The 22408-nt window shown below is 37.5% G+C and overlaps 1 pseudogene; it reads right to left on the bottom strand.

Moving 5' to 3' along the window:
• Positions 1 to 924: 924 nt before the first annotated feature.
• On the bottom strand, positions 925 to 3041 carry LOC147609358 (uncharacterized; annotated as a pseudogene).
• Positions 3042 to 22408: the final 19367 nt, after the last annotated feature.

Genomic DNA, 22408 nt, shown 5'->3' with positions numbered 1-22408 from the left:
ATGCATCCTCTTAAAAATTTTGGACTTCCCATAAACCATTAAGTAGATCCTAGGAGCATTTTATACACAAAATCTTAATATTCTTCTATACACCTTGAGTTTGTCTACAAATTTACGTCATTATATCTTATGTGGAGTTATATACTAAGCTATGAGATTACAAAAATAACTTTTAAAAGAGTTACAGTACAAAAGAACATTAAAAATATAATTTTGAACACAATGAAAAGAAATACCATTTGTTGACGCATCTTGATTCCAACTTGCCCATGTTTATTGAATAAAGCGTTTATCCTTTTGCCCATCTTGAAAACCATGCCAAAAGATAAGATACTTGAGAAATCAGAATAGAAGATAATGTTAAAGTTGAGTTATTTTATTCTTACCTCGATAAGTTTTTCATCTTTGAGAATGAAGCAATCAATTCTTTCTTCATTATGGATCCACCTCCTCTCTTTGACAAAACAAGGTACTTGTAAAAAACATCTACCATTGTAGTGAAGTGGCCTACACAAGCTAGCTTAGAGAAGAAAAGAGGTGATCCACTTTCAACAGACCTTAAAACTTACAGAGCCACTTGAAATCCAAATGGTTTTAATGACTAGATAATTCACTCTCAAGGATGCAATACTTACAAATCTCACAAGGTTGTAGAAGTTACGTTGTAAATCACATAAGACTTACATAGCCCATTTTCTCTCAAAAAGTTACAACTTACATAGCCAATCTCTTTACACTACAAAGATGCATACATTTTAATTTTCCTTCCAAATATTTGCAACATACATATTCATCCATCACCAAAAAGTTGCAATGCCAAAAACTCGCACAACATACATAGGCATCCCATCACCAAAAAGTTGCATAATCAATCGTCATACCTTGGGCAAAACTAGGAAGACAAACCTCAAACTCTCAGAAACTTCATGGAGGCCCATATGTCATAATTTTTTTCCCAATCCACGTGATCCAAAGCATGAGAGTGTCTAATGTAGTCAATGTAAGACTACTCCTCTCATCATTTTTGATACGATTCTGCTTTGAGAACCCTCTTTCACATGCGGCAGAGCTCACTGGAACCACAAGTAGTAATTGCCAAAGCTTCATGAGATTTGGGTAAGATGCAACCCACTCCATTTCACCACCACAACAATGTCCCCATGCTTCTTGGGAATGTAAATCTTTGATTTGCTTTGTACAATGTGAGACAAAAATGATCCACTTTAAACTCACATTGCACTGCATCTATAAGCTTACTCCCTTGAACACCAAACTTTGTACATAATCGATCCATAAATCCCTTGTGTGTTTGACCTCGAACACAAACATCCTTCTCATAGCTAGAAGGACAAAAAAGACTTGCCGCATTGAAAAGAGGAAAATCGATAAATCTAGCATTTATTCCATTAATTAATTCACTAACAAATGCCTTGGCAATTGTGATGCAATCATATAGTTCCCCTCCACCTATTAGAGTTTGGCAACAAAGAGTAATGCAAAGCATGCCTTTCAACACAACCATCCTCTCGAACGTAGACAAGTGCATGATTGTTGACCTTATTCAAGAACTCTCTATAGTTCTTTGAACCATACCCAAATGGATTACCAAAATACCTCTTTTGAAGGAGCTCAATAACAACATCTAAGGCATTTGCAACATCGGTGATATCCACATGATCTTTTTGAAACTTCTTATCGAGAATGTTCATTTCATGCAATACATCTGGCATAAAATCAATTAAGAATTACACTTAAAACATTGTAGCAATGTTATAGAGATCTGCATCATTCTCCTTAAAGTCACTCAAGATGGTGGGCATTGCATCCACTAATCTTTTCATATTTAACTTTACCCCTTAATAACCATAGAACACTATGTATCCTTAGAGCTTCTAAGGGTTTAAGACTAAATGCCTTCATCAACCTATTGAGATTCTTGTGACATTGTGTGGACGTTCCCACCCATGCATGAACTCTATTGGTAAAAGCATTCAAAAACCCAAATTCCACATGTTTGTCACATGCATCCGTGACCACAAGCGCTTCACGATGAGCAATGACATGTGGCACTTTTTCTTGCAAATTGGCAAGCACTTCATTGTTCACACCTATCATACATGAGGCTCCATCCGATGATGCAAACCCAATGAGCTTAGTAAGAGACAAGCCCATTTCTTCCAAGAGAGTCATCAATACATTGAACTTCGTTTGGGATTTCCCATCATCCAACGGGAGAAAAGCCACAAACTTGCAAGCACATGGACCATTACCTTCATCTTCTAGGTAAGTCATAGGCACGATCATGTGCTTTTCCAAGGTGAGATCCGTACTATCATCAATCAACATCGAAAAGAATGGACTTTTGCCAATGGAGGCTTTAACAATTCCTCAATAGTGCTCTCTTTTGGCTTTGAGAAACTCCATTCCGGAAGTTCTATTGGTATATGCGGAATACTCATGATTGATGGGCAATCTTGGAGTACCCGTGCATCGTAAGAACTCGCATTGAGACTTGAAAAAGTCCAAAGGTAAGTCCTCAACCGCAATGAAATATATTGTTTGCATAAGACTTATGATGCGACTTTCTCGGCATCAACCATAAGCTCTGTGTGCTTTTCAATTGGAAATACATCTTTGTGGCTTTTGAGCCTCCACCTTTGGGCAGGTAGCTTATGCGCATCCGATTACACATGCTTAAGAGCAGGAAGGTGAATGTGGTTGTAACCCCTCTTTACCATAAGGGTTATTCATTCCTAATTCTTTACACCACAAGCATCTTACTCTTACTTTCCCATTTTTAGAAAAAGGACATGCCCACGTATGTATTTGTTTCCATTGTGGAATGAAAGTTCTTACCTTCTTTTCAAGAAGCTCAACATTGTCATGTTCCTCTTGTGAAGAGAACCTGCTTCGACAACTTCCTCGTTCAAGTTAATGGCGTCCCTTTGCTTTAGGCCAAAAGCATGCTTAATATTTTTTTGCCTAGGATTATTTCTAGGTCTTCCAATCCGAGATGTCTTGTTGGTATTTGCTTCATTCATGATAGTTGAGACCTATTAAAAGAAGATTAAAGTCTATCTTAATGAATTATATGATTAAATAAATACATAACAATCTAAGACTTGAGACATGAGCATTACTTATCATAAACACATGAGACACATATTCTTTAGTTATCTTGAGACATGAACATTAGATATCATATATATATATATATAACTCCATGAAAAAAATCAGCTATTTTATAAGAACCTCTCATGAACAAAATACATAGCAATGAACGTGATAAAAAAAATGCAAGATTAAGGAGACTTAAAATCAAGTAAGCTAAGGTGAAATTAAAAGCAAGCACACTGAAGATTAATGCAAGATTAATTAGGCTAAGGTGAAGATGAATGCAAGGCTACTTGGAAGATTAGGCAAAAATGACTAACCTGAGAGAGAAATCATAAGAAAGATGTAGCAAGAGATGGAAGCTTCTGTAAAAGGAGGAGTATTATTGGGCAGATCGAAGCACAGAAAATCGTGGGTGCTTTTCTTTTCAGCCAAAATTATTTTTGACAATGACAATGTAGCATGATCTTCGCCTAGGCCCTTTTCTTGGATTTATTTTTAAGGAAGAGGTTACCATTGGGCACTCACAATTATATGCATAATGCTATATTTGGGCCATGGGGTTGATTGCATTCCGGACATGATCATTGATGACGAAATGAGCTTGCCTGAGCAATTAATATTTCTTAAGTATTTATACATAATGACATGCCAAGTCTATTGCATATTCCTTTGTTTTTGTGCCCACAATTGTCCACATCTACTGGGGCAAAACTGTTCCAAGCTGGATTACACCACCAACATGCATAGTTTCAATATGATTAATCTTGTACGTGTCCATTTCTCCTTCTCTTCCCCTAGCATCTCTTTATAAGCCCATCATTTTTTAAATAGTAGCATTTATAACCCATTAGTTTTTTCCACAAAACAAGGTGTCCTCAAATCTACCATCTTTATTGTATTGGATATCTTCCATTGGATTCATCATTAGTGTGGAATTTGTAATCACATTTCATTTCATTTAAAACATTTATGTGCAAGGAGGAAGCAGGCAAAAGAACGCCCAACATCTCTATCACCATAACTCATAGGTCTGTGTTTCCCGTCCATCAACGAATCATTCATCTTCACTATTGTGTGTTCTTCTTCCTTGACACCAACCGTAGCTTCTTCATCTTTGCCATCAAGCCCCTGTGTTTTTCCCTTTCTCTTTGCCGTCATCAAGAGCCTAGTGTTTTTCCCTTGCTTTACATGAATGTTGTCCTCTTTGATTCTTTGTCCTACTTTCAAACAAGGTATGATAAAACCCACTTGACTAATCTACTTATACTAGTGTTGTTTGTGCTTTCAAATAAGGTATGATAAAACCCATTTGACTAATCTACTTGTATTAGTGTTGTTTGCCTATTATAGAGGAACAATAAGCAATACCCAAACAATTTCTTTCTATTTATTCCTAATATTTGAAAGGTTTCCAGGTTCGTGTCTCTCAAACCCACATACCTTTCTCAAATAAACATCAAAGCATTCCTTTACTTACATCTTTTTCTCACACATAACTCTCTTTCATACTTCAGCAAAGTGATAATAGTAAACAACAATAATCATAAAAAATAAAGATTGAGTGTTTATGGATCCTTTTTTTTGTAATAATCATTAGGAATAGACAACCTCATTAGTACATACCCATAGCCTACATTTCTATACATGGTTTTGGAGGCTCAAACTTGAGTTTGGGCATTTGTAGGGCTATTTAAATTACGACTGCAAATGGTTGTGAAAGAGGAAAAATGCCATGAGGCTCAAACATAAGTTTGCACCCCCATAGTTACCTTGTTCTCAAATGTATAGACTAATCAATTCTCCACTTTATTTTCATCTTCAACCCACATAGCCTACACTTGCATCTTTATCTCAACCATTAGTGCCGCTAACTCAAATAACCCTATAGAAGCTCAAGATTTCAAGAGTGGAACTCCCTACTTATTTTATGCTCATATCTATAGATTAATCAAGTCTCCAACTTCCTTTTCACCTTAATGGCAAGTTTCATTTTTTGCTCATATGTATAGATAAATCAAGTCTCCAACTTTGTTTTCACCTTTAAGGCACATAACTTACACTTGCACACATGGTCTTGTAGTCTCAAACCTGACTTTGATCCTGATTACACTTTCCATCTATGTAAGATTCCTCCCCCAACCCCTTTTTGATGTCTAGCATACTCCCCTGTAATCAATTCCTTTTCTGAAACATAAGAGATCTTGTTTGTGGCTGTTTTAATCTAGAGAGAGAAAATATTCTAGAGAGAGAATATTCAGATTTTGAATATTTTTGGATAGAAAAATATCTCATCTTGTTAAAATAAGTTCCCCTGAAACAGAAATTCAAAAAGAATTTTCCAATGTGCAATTGGAATTAATTGGAAATAGGTATAAAGAACCTTAGTCTAAGGGTCTAGATTTTTAGAAATTTTTGGATTATGGTCCAATTAAGGTTCCTATAGGCCAATAGCATCAATCCATGTGTAGGGAGGAGATAAATCCAAATTGTAAAAGAAGATACCCAAAAATGAGTAAATGCTCACATAAGATGAAGAGTTGAAAATGTATTTGATCTTTTCTATAATTTCTCAATGATTCTCTCTTCTCAACCCCTCTCAAGCTTGAGAAGCTTAATTGGTATGGTTTTTGAAATGCTATTGAAGTTAATTAAGTAATGATAGTAAAGAATTACATAAAATTCTATTTATATTTAATTCTAATGGTTTTTCTCTCTCTCGCACTTAAGAAATGGTCATACTCATGACCCTTTTCAATCCAAATGAAGCTTTTCATAAGGCTTTTCCTTAATCCAAGATTAAGCTATGCTTGAGGCCAAATTAATGGCTTTTTTTCTATGCTTTTAGTTTATGTATATTGATGATTCAATCCATTATGGATTGATGATCCAATTAGAGACCATTCTAATTATTTTCTTAATGATCCAATTAGAGACCATTATGGATTGATGATCCAATTAGAGACCATTCTAATTATTTCTTTAATAATGAGCCTTATCCCTTAGAAAAAATTGAGATTTATCAGTCATAGTAGCGGAACTATGGCAAAATTTTTATAGAAATTACGCATAAAATAATTTCATTCAAAGCATAAAAAGAGGACTTCCTGCCATATTCTAGGAACTATCATCCTAGATTAATTAAAAGAATATTATTATGCATGGAGATATGGATGTTTGCATGTAGATGTAGAGGTATGGATGTGAGTGTGAATGTGGAGGTGGATGTATGCATGGAGATGTGGATGTATGCATGTAGAAATAGATGTGTAGATGAGGATGTAAATGGAGATGTGGATGGATGCATGTAGATGTAGATGTATAGATGTAGATGTGAATGGAGATGTGGATGTATACATGTAAATGTAGATGTATAGATGTAGATGTGGATGTGGAGGTGGATGGATGCATGTAGATGTAGATGTATAGATGTAGATGGGAATGGAGATATGGATGTATGCATGTAGATGTAGATGTATAGATGTAGATGTGAATGGAGATGTGGATGTATACATGTAGATGTAGATGTATAGATGTAGATGTGGATGTGGAGGTGGATGGATGCATGTAGATGTAGATGTATAGATGTAGATGTGAATGGAGATGTGGATGTATACATGTAGATGTAGATGTATAGATGTAGATGTGGATGTATAGATGTAGATGTTGATGTGGAGGTGGATGGATGCATGTAGATGTAGATGTATAGATGTAGATGGGAATGGAGATATGGATGTATGCATGTAGATGTAGATGTGAATGGAGATGTGGATGTATACATGTAGATGTAGATGTGGATGTGGAGGTGGATGGATGCATGTAGATGTAGATGTATAGATGTAGATGGGAATGGAGATATGGATGTATGCATGTAGATGTAGATGTAGAGATGTAGATGTGGATGTGGAGGTGGATGGATGCATGTAGATGTAGGTGTATAGATGTAGATGTGGATGTAGAGGTGGACGTATGCATGTAGATGTAGGTGTATAGATGTAGATGTGGATGTAGAGGTGGATGTATGCATGTAGATGTAGATGTATAGATGTGGATGTGAATGTGGAGGTGGATGTATGCATGTAGATGTAGATGTATGGAGGTGAATGTGAATGTGGATGTGGATGCATGCATAGAGATGTAGATGTATGCATGTAGATGTAGATGTATAGATGTAGATGGGAATGGAGATATGGATGTATGCATGTAGATGTAGATGTATAGATGTAGATGTGAATGGAGATGTGGATGTATACATGTAGATGTAGATGTATAGATGTAGATGTGGATGTGGAGGTGGATGGATGTATGTAGATGTAGATGTATAGATGTAGATGTGAATGGAGATGTGGATGTATACATGTAGATGTAGATGTATAGATATAGATGTGGATGTATAGATGTAGATGTTGATGTGGAGGTGGATGGATGCATGTAGATGTAGATGTATAGATGTAGATGGGAATGGAGATATGGATGTATGCATGTAGATGTAGATGTGAATGGAGATGTGGATGTATACATGTAGATGTAGATGTGGATGTGGAGGTGGATGGATGCATGTAGATGTAGATGTATAGATGTAGATGGGAATGGAGATATGGATGTATGCATGTAGATGTAGATGTATAGATGTAGATGTTGATGTGGAGGTGGATGGATGCATGTAGATGTAGATGTATAGATGTAGATGGGAATGGAGATATGGATGTATGCATGTAGATGTAGATGTGAATGGAGATGTGGATGTATACATGTAGATGTAGATGTGGATGTGGAGGTGGATGGATGCATGTAGATGTAGATGTATAGATGTAGATGGGAATGGAGATATGGATGTATGCATGTAGATGTAGATGTAGAGATGTAGATGTGGATGTGGAGGTGGATGGATGCATGTAGATGTAGGTGTATAGATGTAGATGTGGATGTAGAGGTGGATGTATGCATGTAGATGTAGGTGTATAGATGTAGATGTGGATGTAGAGGTGGATGTATGCATGTAGATGTAGGTGTATAGATGTGGATGTGAATGTGGAGGTGGATGTATGCATGTAGATGTAGATGTATGGAGGTGAATGTGAATGTGGATGTGGATGCATGCATAGAGATGTAGATGTATGCATGTAGATGTGAATGTACGCATATAGATATGGATGTATGGATGTGAATATACGATATGTGATGTGAGGGAATCTGAAGTGATGAGATGGAAATGATGTGATGGGATGAGTATACATATAAATGGAATATGGAATAAGTAATGTAGATTGATGAGGGATAATGTGGAAAAATGAAAGTTAAAATAGAAATTGTATTGTAAACTGTTTGTAAATGCTGTTTGTAAATGCTGTTTGTAAATGATTGTTTTATGATGTCAAGAATGCTGGGGGGAGCATTTTGACCGTCTTGTGATTAAGGTCGTGATGATAAAGTTGCAACTGCTGACGGGGAGTCAATGAAGGACGTCTCGCGTAGCAAGGTCGGCCGAGGTCTTGACCAGCCTCGGTGCGATTAAAATGGTGAGCTTCCGGTACGGTGGATGAGGGGCCAAGGAAGCGGCCTATGAGTGAAGCGCTAGGTCACCTGCGAAGGATCCTAGAGGGTGCTGACCATACGGTGCTTGGGCTCTGGGTTGCCTAGGATACCCACACGTGCGTCGAGGAAGATATTGGAACAAGAGTAGGAGTTGTTTTCTGAAATCGGGCATGGATCTGGTTGATTGACCTTGCTGGTCTTCAATGGATGAGTCCATGGCTCTTTATATGGATCTGTTGGTTGATCTTGCTGATCTTCAACGAGAGTCCATCTTGATAAGTGATTATGTTGCCGAGTATTATGGGCTAGGAACTATCGAAACGGCCCCTGAGCGTTCTAGTTGCCAATGATGCCATAGATACTCCGATGAAAGAATGATGGGAAATTAAGAATCAATTGGATAAATTGGAAGATGGTGATCAATGATACTATGGTTTTATTAAAGGATTATTTTAAACTGGTTGAATCTGTGAAAAGGCAATTTCATATTGGGTGTATGAGTGGTGTGACTAGTTTTATCTTTGCATGAACATCCGGCTAGGGGGCCTTGGAACTCTTTTCCTTGGTACCCGGGACAAAACCTAACCAAATTTTTAATTGGATCCCATCACTACAGTGGTTGGGCGGTTGGCTAACCCATGGGACTGGATGGGGTTAGGCTAGACTGATGGATCCTTAAATCGAGACTCAAACTTTTATTTTTTACGATAGATAAAATAAATCCCGGACAGTAACTGTTCTATGGATAGGAATCAACGGCTGTGCCTCTTGAATGGGGAAAAAAGCGTTGATCCCAATGATCCAAGTGCAAGTTTCTTCCTTGATCTGACTAAGTATCTTATAGATGTAATTGGATCAGCTCGATCAGAAATGATCTTGACTACGTTAGAGTAAAAAATTATCCTGGTGGAATCGCCCGTGCTTTCCGGTAAAGGAAGTTTTTCCGGGTTCGGTTTTAGAACAACCGACGGATTAGTCTCTTATCCGGATATCCGTGGGTGAGGCCCCGAAAGTGGGACCCCTGTCCCGTGTGAGAAGTGCTACTTCCGCTGCTAGTACCCGAATCCGTTGCTCGGTGGGAACAGGGGGATCCCACAGTTGGTATCAGAGCATTTGGTTAATAAAGATCAACTGAGAAGACAAATATATCAAAAATTTATCAAGAAACACAAAAAGGTTATAATTGTGTGAGATAATTCATACAATTTGATATTCAAACTGAAATTCGTAATTTGGTAATTGGGTCTTCAGATGGAAGTACCGCAACTATATAGAATCCCTGACTTGCTTGAGGGCCTAGACATGATAGTATTTATCTTATAATTCCAAGGGCCGTGACTACCCGTATATACCGAGAGTCTACTGCAGCTCTTTACTGACAGTATATACGAGTAAATCTAAGACTTGAAATTATAAGCGTTAATGCTATCTAGATGATGATTTCGAATGTGATTGATATGATTTTTAATTGTGTTTGAGAATGGATGAATTGATTTGGATTCTGATTGAAAATTCTGATTGAAAAATGATGATTTTTAAAAATTAGTTGAAATATAATGAAACCACAATGAGGGGGAATGGGACGAGTCCCTGTGATAATATTCATAACTAGAATGATGATAACGAATTCAGCAAATCACTATGAGATTAGTGGGTTGTGCTGACAGATTGCTACTGTTATACTTGACCGGTAGATCAAGTTTAGGGATGTCAAATTGAGAACTTGCTTGACTGAAATTTCCGTGGAGGAATGTTCCGAAGAAAACTTTTCGGTCTAATGGACCATTATCATGTTAAAGATATGAATGATATGATCTGAATGAATTGATATTTAATGATGAGTTCTATATAAGGGATATTTATCCCAGTGTTCTGTTGGGTTGACCAGAATATAAGGAACCCCAGAATAAAATTGGATCTTAAGAAAAAGAGCTGTCCTTTACCTTGCGAGATGAGGACATCTCGCACTTTTTAAGTGGGGTAGAATGTAAGATTCCTCCCCAACCTTCGAGGTATACAGGAGTAAGAATCTTCCTTTCTGATCTTATAATTATTCCCTCTCTAAAATAAAAGAAAGTTTCTGTTTAAAAAAGGAAGACCCTTTCCTTAGAATACTTCTCAGGAGTCCCACCTGTTTTAAGGATTTAGAACAATGAGTTCAGAAGTGAGAATCGGTGTTTTGGATACCAAGGTTTTGGTTTTCATTCGAGTACGGCCCAAAAGAAGTTCTTTATCTCTTGAGGAGTATAAGAAGTTATCCCCCAGATATTGTGACCCTTATATCTGAATTCAATGAAAGTAGGTGACAGCCTACAAGTTTCTTTTATCTCCTCATCTCAAAATTCTTAATGCCTTCTATAGAAAAATGTGTCAAACACAAATCATGGAAAGACGGTAAAGCTTCAGTGGCAAGTTACCGTTGGCTTCTAGGTTACGCTAGCTCCTTCCTTTATATAAGTCGTAACTTTTACTTGTCGCTCACAGTAATCTTACTCCCATCAATCTCCTTTCTTTCTTAATCTCCTTCATGGCTTGGCGACAGGAATTAGTTTTATCCCTGATGATTTCTCACCTTCAAGACGCAAGAGAGTCTGTGAAGAAAGACTTTATAGAACAGTATTCAGAGCGCTCACTTTTTCCTCACCTAGGAACTTCTGTAGCACAGACCAAATGGCGGACCTATCAAAACATAACTAGGGTAACACCCTGGGGTCAGCAACACTTTCGTAACAATGTCCGCTTGGCCATGGTTATTGAAGCTTTGGGTTTGGGTCCCCGATACTACTGCGTCATGAGATCAAGGCATCTTGGGTTTTCTGAGCGGGTCTTCTTACTGGCGTGTTTTCTTCCTCATGAGAAGATATGCCTTTATCCCGTTTTTGGCTTGCCTCTCAGAGGTCCTTTTGTTAGATCACCTCATACCACTGAGATAGGTGTGGCAATAAGCAGCAAAATCATTCCCATAGATGAGTTACCCTATACTTGTGCAGCTTGTGAGTGCTGCTTTTGTGACCATATGATGGACGGGCTTATGGAAGTGTAAAGAGTTCTTCTATCTTTACTGTATAAGTTCCGAGAATGAATAAAGTTTAAATCTTGTTCTTATCTTGCTTTCTTTAAGACTTTTCTTGGTGGTTAATCTTGATTAAAATTTTTCTCTAAGTCTCATATTCGTGCATCTTGCGAAATTATCCCAGTTTGCGAGATGAGGACATCTCGCATTTTTTAAGTGGGGTAGAATGTAAGATTCCTCCCCCAACCCCTTTTTGATGTCTAGCATACTCCCCTGTAATCAATTCCTTTTCTGAAACATAAGAGATCTTGTTTGTGGCTGTTTTAATCTAGAGAGAGAAAATATTCTAGAGAGAGAATATTCAGATTTTGAATATTTTTGGATAGAAAAATATCTCATCTTATTAAAATAAGTTCCCCTGAAACAGAAATTCAAAAAGAATTTTCCAATGTGCAATTGGAATTAATTGGAAATAGGTATAAAGAACCTTAGTCTAAGGGTCTAGATTTTTAGAAATTTTTGGATTATGGTCCAATTAAGGTTCCTATGGGCCAATAGCATCAATCCATGTGTAGGGAGGAGATAAATCCAAATTGTAAAAGAAGATACCCAAAAATGAGTAAATGCTCACATAAGATGAAGAGTTGAAAATGTACAAGGTTTATTAGTAAAAAACTATGAACAATTAAATTTTGACATATATGTAAGGAAGGAGAGTTCTTTAAAGAAGGTGCATATTTCACATAAGATGAAGAGTTGAAAATGTACAAGGTTTATTAGTAAAAAACTATGAGCAATAGAATTTTGACACATATGTAAGGAAGGAGAGTTCTTTAAAGAAGGTGCATATTTCACATAAGATGAAGAGTTGAAAATGTACAAGGTTTATTAGTAAAAAAACTATGAGCAATAGAATTTTGACACATATGTAAGGAAGGGGAGTTCTTTAAAGGAGGTGCATATTTCACATGCTTGAATGAGTTTTAAATTTAAAAATAATGTGATATTTTTATCTGTCATCTCTCTTGAACCAAACCAAATCAAAATGGAACCAAATCGAATCAAAAAGTAACCAAACTAGGTCCAAATCTAGTCCAAATTCAACCAAACTGACTTGGAAAATTCTAGAATCAGTTTGTTTGGTTAGGAGCTCAATTTTTCCTATAAATAGAAGCCTTCCCTTGTTGAAAAAGATATAGTGTCTTATGCATTGTTACTCTATTCCACCTAAGCCAAGAACTGTGAATTCTTTAATAATTCACTAGTTTTTGATACTTCTCTCTTTCTTCAATCCCCATTGGTGGCTCCATCAACATACTAAACCAATTGATTGGTTGGGGGCCTCTACCGTGATCAAAGAATCAAGCAAATTATAAGATAAGTATAGTGAATTTTGATCTTTTCTATAATTTCTCAATGATTCTCTCTTCTCAACCCCTCTCAAGCTTGAGAAGCTTAATTGGTATGGTTTTTGAAATGCTATTGAAGTTAATTAAGTAATGATAGTAAAGAATTACATAAAATTCTATTTATATTTAATTCTAATGGTTTTTCTCTCTCTCTCACTTAAGAAATGGTCATACTCATGACCCTTTTCAATCCAAATGAAGCTTTTCATAAGGCTTTTCCTTAATCCAAGATTAAGCTATGCTTGAGGCCAAATTAATGGCTTTTTTTCTATGCTTTTAGTTTATGTATATTGATGATTCAATCCATTATGGATTGATGATCCAATTAGAGACCATTCTAATTATTTTCTTAATGATCCAATTAGAGACCATTATGGATTGATGATCCAATTAGAGACCATTCTAATTATTTCTTTAATAATGAGCCTTATCCCTTAGAAAAAATTGAGATTTATCAGTCATAGTAGCGGAACTATGGCAAAATTTTTATAGAAATTACGCATAAAATAATTTCATTCAAAGCATAAAAAGAGAACTTCCTACCATATTCTAGGAACTATCATCCTAGATTAATTAAAAGAATATTATTATGCATGGAGATATGGATGTTTGCATGTAGATGTAGAGGTATGGATGTGAGTGTGAATGTGGAGGTGGATGTATGCATGGAGATGTGGATGTATGCATGTAGAAATAGATGTGTAGATGAGGATGTAAATGGAGATGTGGATGGATGCATGTAGATGTAGATGTATAGATGTAGATGTGAATGGAGATGTGGATGTATACATGTAAATGTAGATGTATAGATGTAGATGTGGATGTGGAGGTGGATGGATGCATGTAGATGTAGATGTATAGATGTAGATGGGAATGGAGATATGGATGTATGCATGTAGATGTAGATGTATAGATGTAGATGTGAATGGAGATGTGGATGTATACATGTAGATGTAGATGTATAGATGTAGATGTGGATGTGGAGGTGGATGGATGCATGTAGATGTAGATGTATAGATGTAGATGGGAATGGAGATATGGATGTATGCATGTAGATGTAGATGTATAGATGTAGATGTGAATGGAGATGTGGATGTATACATGTAGATGTAGATGTATAGATGTAGATGTGGATGTATAGATGTAGATGTGGATGTGGAGGTGGATGGATGCATGTAGATGTAGATGTATAGATGTAGATGGGAATGGAGATATGGATGTATGCATGTAGATGTAGATGTGGATGTGGAGGTGGATGGATGCATGTAGATGTAGATGTATAGATGTAGATGGGAATGGAGATATGGATGTATGCATGTAGATGTAGATGTATAGATGTAGATGTGGATGTGGAGGTGGATGGATGCATGTAGATGTAGATGTATAGATATAGATGTGAATGGAGATGTGGATGTATGCATGTAGATGTACGTGTATAGATGTAGATGTGGATGTAGAGGTGGATGTATGCATGCAGATGTAGATGTATAGATGTGGATGTGAATGTGGAGGTGGATGTATGCATGTAGATGTAGATGTATGGAGGTGAATGTGAATGTGGATGTGGATGTATGCATAGAGATGTAGATGTATGCATGTAGATGTGAATGTACGCATATAGATGTGGATGTATGGATGTGAATATACGATATGTGATGTGAGGTAATCTGAAGTGATGAGATGGAAATGATGTGATGGGATGAGTATACATATAAATGGAATATGGAATAAGTAATGTAGATTGATGAGGGATAATGTGGAAAAATGAAAGTTAAAATAGAAATTGTATTGTAAACTGTTTGTAAATGCTGTTTGTAAATGATTGTTTTATGTCAAGAATGCTGGGGGGAGCATTTTGACCGTCTTGTGATTAAGGTCGTGATGATAAAGTTGCAACTGCTGACGGAGAGTCAATGAAGGACGTCTCGCGTAGCAAGGTCGGCCGAGGTCTTGACCAGCCTCGATGCGATTAAAATGGTGAGCTTCCGGTACGGTGGATGAGGGGCCAAGGAAGCGGCCTATGAGTGAAGCGCTAGGTCACGTGCGAAGGATCCTAGAGGGTGCTGACCATACGGTGCTCGGGCTCTGGGTCGCCTAGGATACCCACGCGTGCGTCGAGGAAGATATTGGAACAAGAGTAGGAGTTGTTTTCTGAAATCGGGCATGGATCTGGTTGATTGACCTTGCTGGTCTTCAATGGATGAGTCCATGGCTCTTTATATGGATCTGTTGGTTGATCTTGCTGATCTTCAACGAGAGTCCATCTTGATAAGTGATTATGTTGCCGAGTATTATGGGCTAGGAACTATCGAAACGGCCCCTGAGCGTTCTAGTTGCCAATGATGCCATAGATACTCTGATGAAGGAATGATGGGAAATTAAGAATCAATTGGATAAATTGGAAGATGGTGATCAATGATACTATGGTTTTATTAAAGGATTGTTTTAAACTGGTTGAATCTGTGAAAAGGCAATTTCATATTGGGTGTGTGAGTGGTGTGACTAGTTTTATCTTTGCATGAACATCCGGCTAGGGGGCCTTGGAACTCTTTTCCTTGGTACTCGGGACAAAACCTAACCAAATTTTTAATTGGATCCCATCACTACAGTGGTTGGGTGGTTGGCTAACCCATGGGACTGGATGGAGTTAGGCTGGACTGATGGATCCGTAAATCGAGACTCAAACTTTTGTTTTTTACGATAGATAAAATAAATCCCGGACAGTAACTGTTCTATGGATAGGAATCAACGGCTGTGCCTCTTGAATGGGGAAAAAAGCGTTGATCCCAATGATCCAAGTGCAAGTTTCTTCCCTGATCTGACCAAGTATCTTATAGATGTAATTGGATCAGCTCGATCAGAAATGATCTTGACTACGTTAGAGTAAAAAATTATCCTGGTGGAATCGCCCGTGCTTTCCGGTAAAGGAAGTTTTTCCGGGTTCGGTTTTGGAACAATCGACGGATTAGTCTCTTATCCAGATATCCGTGGGTGAGGCCCCAAAAGTGGGACCCCTGTCCCGTGCGAGAAGTGCTACTTCCGCTGCTAGTACCCGAATCCGTTGCTCGGTGGGAATAGGGGGATCTCACAATCTATCTTGAACATGAGCACCAACAACTCAAATAGAACTATGGAGGCTCAAACTCAAGTTTGAGCTTCCATAGTCAAATACCCTACAGAGGCTCAAACTCAAGTTTGAGCTCCCATAGTCAACTAGTAAAATAGCTCTACGGAGGCTCAAACAATAAAGTCTCTAGGTTTATCAATTTTAAGACACATATTTTGCACTTCTATGCACAATTGTGTAGGCTCAAGCATGAGTTTGACCCTCATGCCTCTTCTCCTTTATCTCAACCATGAGCACCAATATCTATGATAACAAAGACTCAAAGTCAATTTTGAGCCTCCACAACCACTTTAGACTCCAAAGTTGTTATTTTCTTCTGGACATATAGCATACAATTCCATACATAGTCATGCAGGCTCAAACTTGAAGTTGAGCCCCATGTCACTTCCCTTCTATCTCAACCATGAGTAACAACAACTAAAATATTCCTAAAGAGGCTAAAACGCATACTCTTTTCATCCACATATATATAGACCAATTGCCTCTACATTTTTCTCCCTTCAAGACACATAGCCTACACTATCATAGCCTACACTAACATACACAATCATGCAAGCTCACTTGAGTTTGAGTCCCATGCCACTTCTCCTCTATCGCAACCATGAGCACCAGCAGCAAAAATAACCCTAAAGAGGCTATTAGTTTTAAGTAAGGTATCCCACACATCCTTAGGTGCCACTATCATGTATGTGACCAATCATAGAGTCTAACACACTAATAGAACATGGAGCTACATAATGTGACAAAGGAAAAGTTATATAATATGTCCTATAGACTAATGAAGTCTCCATAGCCTACGCTTCCATACACAATCCTGTAGGCTCAAGCTGAAGTTTGAGCCCGAGGACATTTTCCCTTTATCTCAACCATGAGTAGCAATAACTCAAATAGCCCTAAAGAGACTAAAACTCATAGTCATTTCATCCAGAAGCATAGCCAAGAACTACAATGCTCTACCTACCTGGAAAGTAAACTCAGACTATAAAAGTAAACACAAACTGGTCAGAGTTTACTTTCACAATCTAAGTTTACTTTTGCTGTGCGCAGGAACTACAATGCTTTGCCTGGAAAGTAAACTTGGACTGTAAAAGTAAACTCAGACTGGTCCGAGTTGACTTTTGTTATGCAAAAGCTACGGATATTGTGAAAGTAAATAATAAACTTTACATCATGAAAGAATGGAAAATAACACACCACAACCTAGAGCAATATTGCTTGATGCCTTTGGAGTCATACATGTGGAAAAAGATTCTCCACCCATGCCTTCTTTGTATGAAACTAACATAGTAAAACATTGCATGCTATTTGTTGATGACAGCCTCTATCATCAACAATCCAACAATGTGTATCTTCATGCTGCACGACCTTAAGTATTGCATCAAGCTCTTGTTGTGACTTGTCAATCACAATAGCAGTGGACCAAACATTTATCCATTCTTTGAAAAATAATGTGAAGTGTCTTTGATAAGGTAGTTACTTCTTGATTGCTACCCGGGTCATTAGAGCACAGCATGAACCATATTGGAATGCCCATATTTGGTTTGGTAAAATTGCAGCATACAATGGTAGCCCAAAGACATTTGTTTTGAAGGTACTATCTATGGCCCAAGAATTATTATGCGAGAAGTGTTTCGCCATTTGGAACATCTATTCATCTTGTATAATAAGAATAAATGGCTTATCCTTATCTTCTAGTGCATTAGGACAATATGGTTGACAATATAGCACCTACATGAGAGTGTCGACAATATAGCACCTACATGAGAGTATCGTCAGTTAAAAAAGTCAAAGCACAAAACCATGTGACACGATGAATGCTATAAACAAATAAAATATTAGGGTACCTTATTTTGTTCAGGTAGCTTTAAACACACGATGTACATCATGGTCCAGTCATCTTTTGAGATTTTTCCTACAAACAGAGATAGATCTTGCTATATTAAAAGAATGAGTATCTAAGTTTATAAAAGTCACTAAGAAAATATCATTGATATATTACGTGCATTGCGTACTCCATATGACATCAAAGCCACTTTCTTCGAGATCATAAAGAACCAATAGATAGTGCGGTCAAGTAAAGAGGTTTGCTTCAAAAGAATTCTCTCCTTTGACATTGACATCTTTGCCACATGTCGAGATGTGCTAGCGTCAAATAGGTCTTCCATGCAAAATTCAATGACCTTTGGATGAATGGGTAAGTGATATAAATCACTATGACTTCCTGGCACATGTCCTTCATAAGTAGAGTGTATATGAATCAAAGCATCTGAATTGCCACTTGGATACTCCACTTGAACCTTGAACGGACAACCACATTTCTTGGTTGATCTTAATCTCCTAATGGTTCCCTCTCGGCTAACTGTGCCACCTCTATGACACATGTAATCAATCACAAACTTGGATACACCATTTTGTTTGGTTGATCGAACCATTACTAGTCTAACCTTGTGCTCGATCATTATCTCTTTCAAGTGGTTTTCCACATTTTCTTTATCTACAATTAGTACTTGCTTGTACTCTTTTTTTGGCTTGTCATTCTAATTCTCCTTTGATCTCTTATAACCACATGCATTGATGAAGTCCCTAATAAAAGAGGTGGGTATCCCATGCCTTCTAATATCAGTACACCATCTATATTTGATTGTTTCTTTTGTCTCATTTACTCCTTGGTGATAATCATCCTCCACAATATAATGAGACAATTGCACAATGCTTCCCCACTATTCTAAGCATGCAATCCTTAGCTTTGGTGTGCTATTCAAGCAAAGATAAGGTGCACCATCTTCTTTCATCCCCAAGCAAAGGCCATCCATCATTCTTCTCCATTTCTTTAAATCTTGATAACCTCTAGAATCATTAGCTTTCAAGGTTTCTAGTGTGACTATCACATCTTCTTGAGTGGCTCTCATCATAAAGTTAGAGCTTGCCTTGTCAAATGAAAAGTATTTAGGAGACAAATATAACATGGTATTGGGTGAAACAATGTTACTTTGATTGGATCGAACATGAATACTTTCGTTGCTATCTTGAAAGAGATTTCCCACATCTGGATCATCACTCGATGAGGAGTGATGAGTACTATCCCCATTGGAGCACTCTTCAATATTGAAGTCGCTCTGGTCTTGGTTCAACGACTCCATCCTTCAAAGAACATAAACTGATTAAGATTGTATACATCTTCATTTCAAGAGCACAATACATATCCCACATTATCACTTCCTATCTATTGTAAATGATAGCATACATAATTGAAGAATATATGTACAAATTTCAGAGAAAGATAGAAGAAATCTCAATATGGATGGAGAAGTGATACAAAAAATGAAAGGAAAAATGCATTCTATGGAGTGTGTTAAAAATTAATAGAAGGTAATGGACCGAGTTTACTTTGACAGCCCGAGTTTACTTCTAGTCCGAGTTCATTGTCAGTATATCCTCCATTACAAACCATAGATTTTACTCGCGTGTGCATCGTAATGATAATTATGTTGGCCCAAGTTTACCATTGGTCTGAGTTAACTATTGGTCCGAGATTACTTTAGTTCACGACGGTGACTATGTTGTTCCAGCTGTTCACTACCCAGTGAGACCGGTGTTTCTGGTCCAAGTTTACTTGTGCTCTAAGTTTACTTTGGTGGTGGTGGCGGAGATCTGACGACGCACGATGCTAGATGTGATCAACATTTTCAGCCATTGATCCCAATACTCCAACCCCGTGTGTCTTAGTCATGAGGGTGGGTGAGAGAGGGGAGGAGGTCCACGACAAAGGAGGTAGGGTGCTGAGGAAGAAGGTGACAAGAGAGGATAGAATAACATTGGGGGATGGTCGGTGGGGCACTAACCGCCTCCCTTTTTTTATTTTAATTTTTAAAGAGAAAACTATGGTGGGGGTTCACACGCAAGAGAGAGGGAGAGAATAATGTTCAAGATCTTACAGGGAAAGAAAGGGGCTTTTCCTCTCCTCTCCTCTTGCACAAGAACACTTATTCAAAAGAAATCAAGCAAAGATCTCAAGTAAGAGAAGAAACCATGCATGTACAATAACTAGCTACACTACACACACACCCCTACAAGAAAGCATGCAAGGTATTAAAAGAATCCAGGGAAGAGAATAGGGAAAAAGAGCAAGAGGCTTCCTGAGATTGACACAATGGTTGCTGCAAAGAAAAAGGGTGAGTCTCCTTTGCAAGATCTCACCATAGCTAAAAGCTTCATTCACAAAAGTTGTGTTCAAATGATACACAATTTATTTTAAAGTTGACCAAAAAAAATTTAAGTGACCGGCCAACTACCTAATCCCCTAGGTATTAGGTACAATAAGTTGTGTTCAAATGATACACAATTTATTTTAAAGTTGACCAAAAAAAATTTAAGTGACCGGCCAACTACCTAATCCCCTATGTATTTCTTTTAGGCTTTCTACTAGGTTATTTTGGGGTAGATAGTTACAAAGTGGAACTCATTAGAGCCCACTAATAATTATATTTTGCCAAGGTTTTCATAAACAAGGATTTAATTAGGTTCTTGCCAGGTAAATAATTAATGGAGAGGACAAAGAAGAGTTTCAAAAAGTGGTTCTGGTAACACTTCCCCCTTCCTAAGCTGCAGCTCGTCCTCCAGTGAGAGTTGGGAGTGAGTGGCAATGGTGAGAGTAGTAGATGAGATTTTCAAGGCTAGCAAGTCTAGGAGATTATAGACAATTTCATATTAGAGCTTCACAAAAATGAACGTGTTGCAAAGCAGATTAGACAAGACAGAGCCACTAATTTGGTGAAGAATAAATAGGTGTTTCTTGGAAACGACTTCAGAGTAGTGACAAAGTAGGGAGCAAGTGTTAGGGTATGGATGCAGGAGAAGCAAGATGGGGGAGTGAGGTGCAATCTGCAGGTTAGGTTCCTCACTATAATGATGTTCTCATTGAGCTCATGGTGGGTAAGAAAGTGGACATCAAGTTGTTTGCTGAAGTAATTGTTTCTTTGTGATCCAATTAATTGTCAGCCCCAAAAGCCAATGTGAAGTAATTGTTTCTTTGTGATCCAATTAATTGTCAGCCCCAATAGCCAATGTGAGTTTTTTTTAGCTGATTGTCTTGGAGTTGATCGCTAGTTGAATTAATAGGTTATCAAACAAATTGTTGAAACTATAAGCAGAGCAAGCGATTGTTGAAGTTGTTGATTGGTCCTAAAGCAATTAAGACTATATTAGAGAGTTTGGGAAAATCCCATTACTTTGGGATTTTTTTTCCAATCTGCTTTGTGATATATCTTGAACATACCAATTCCAAAGTTCTCAGAGAATGTGGATTTAGAACCTAATCTTCAAGAGCTTTCCAATGATATGCCACATGAGGGGGTTTTCACAAAATTTTATAAGTGTTCACGGTGGCCCCCATTTTTTGATCTTGCAAAATGGTTCATGTATGTGAGCTCTCCCGCAAGGGATAAGCTTTCATGCACTAATCGGGTCGAGTCCTTGGATTGACATTGTGTTTCTTAGCACATTTGTTGATCGGTAGTACTCTATGAGCACTATATTGCACGGTAGAGAGAACCGCTCTACACATTTTCTTGACATGTGGCACTATTATGGCTGATGTGGCATGCCATGTCACCAAGTACGAGGTGGTATGAAAAGGTGGCAAGAAGATGTGGTATTAATGATGACTAAGATGATGAGGTGGGGAGTCAACTAGGTTGACCAGGCTGACATGGAAGGTGGAGGTGGCAAGATGCTTTTGTGGATCCTGTCAAAGTTGATGTGGACATAAAGTGCCATGCATATATAAGATATGTGCCTACCCAAGCCTCACACATTGAATCTAGGCTTTGAAGTTTACCAAGCTTAGATTTCCAAACCTAACTAGGATTGGTTTTAGACTTGAAAAGGGGAGAGTGGACATAATATGGGAATTTTTACTGGAGGATTGAAAATGGACCTTTCCATACTCAAATTAAGCCAATTGTTTTTTAATAAATTCATGGCAAAAAGTATATTGATCCCTAGAGTTTTTAGATTGAAAGATACAATATTGGATTTTATAGAATTAAATTACATTTAATTTTCCAAAGTAAATCTACTAAAATCCAACCGTTAGATTTTTAATTTTACCTTAGACCCATATTCTAGTAATCTTTCCCAATCTAATCATCACTATATTCATACAAATTGAGCATTTTAATGGTAGATGTGGTGGGAGCACAAAATAGTATG

The sequence above is a fragment of the Cibotium barometz genome, chromosome 51 (genome assembly GCF_041138505.1).
Source record: "Cibotium barometz isolate CiBa-2024 chromosome 51, ASM4113850v1, whole genome shotgun sequence".
Classification (NCBI taxonomy): Eukaryota; Viridiplantae; Streptophyta; class Polypodiopsida; order Cyatheales; family Cibotiaceae; genus Cibotium; species Cibotium barometz.
Note: the sequence above shows the minus strand (reverse complement) of the source record. Positions and strands in the feature narration are given on the sequence as shown.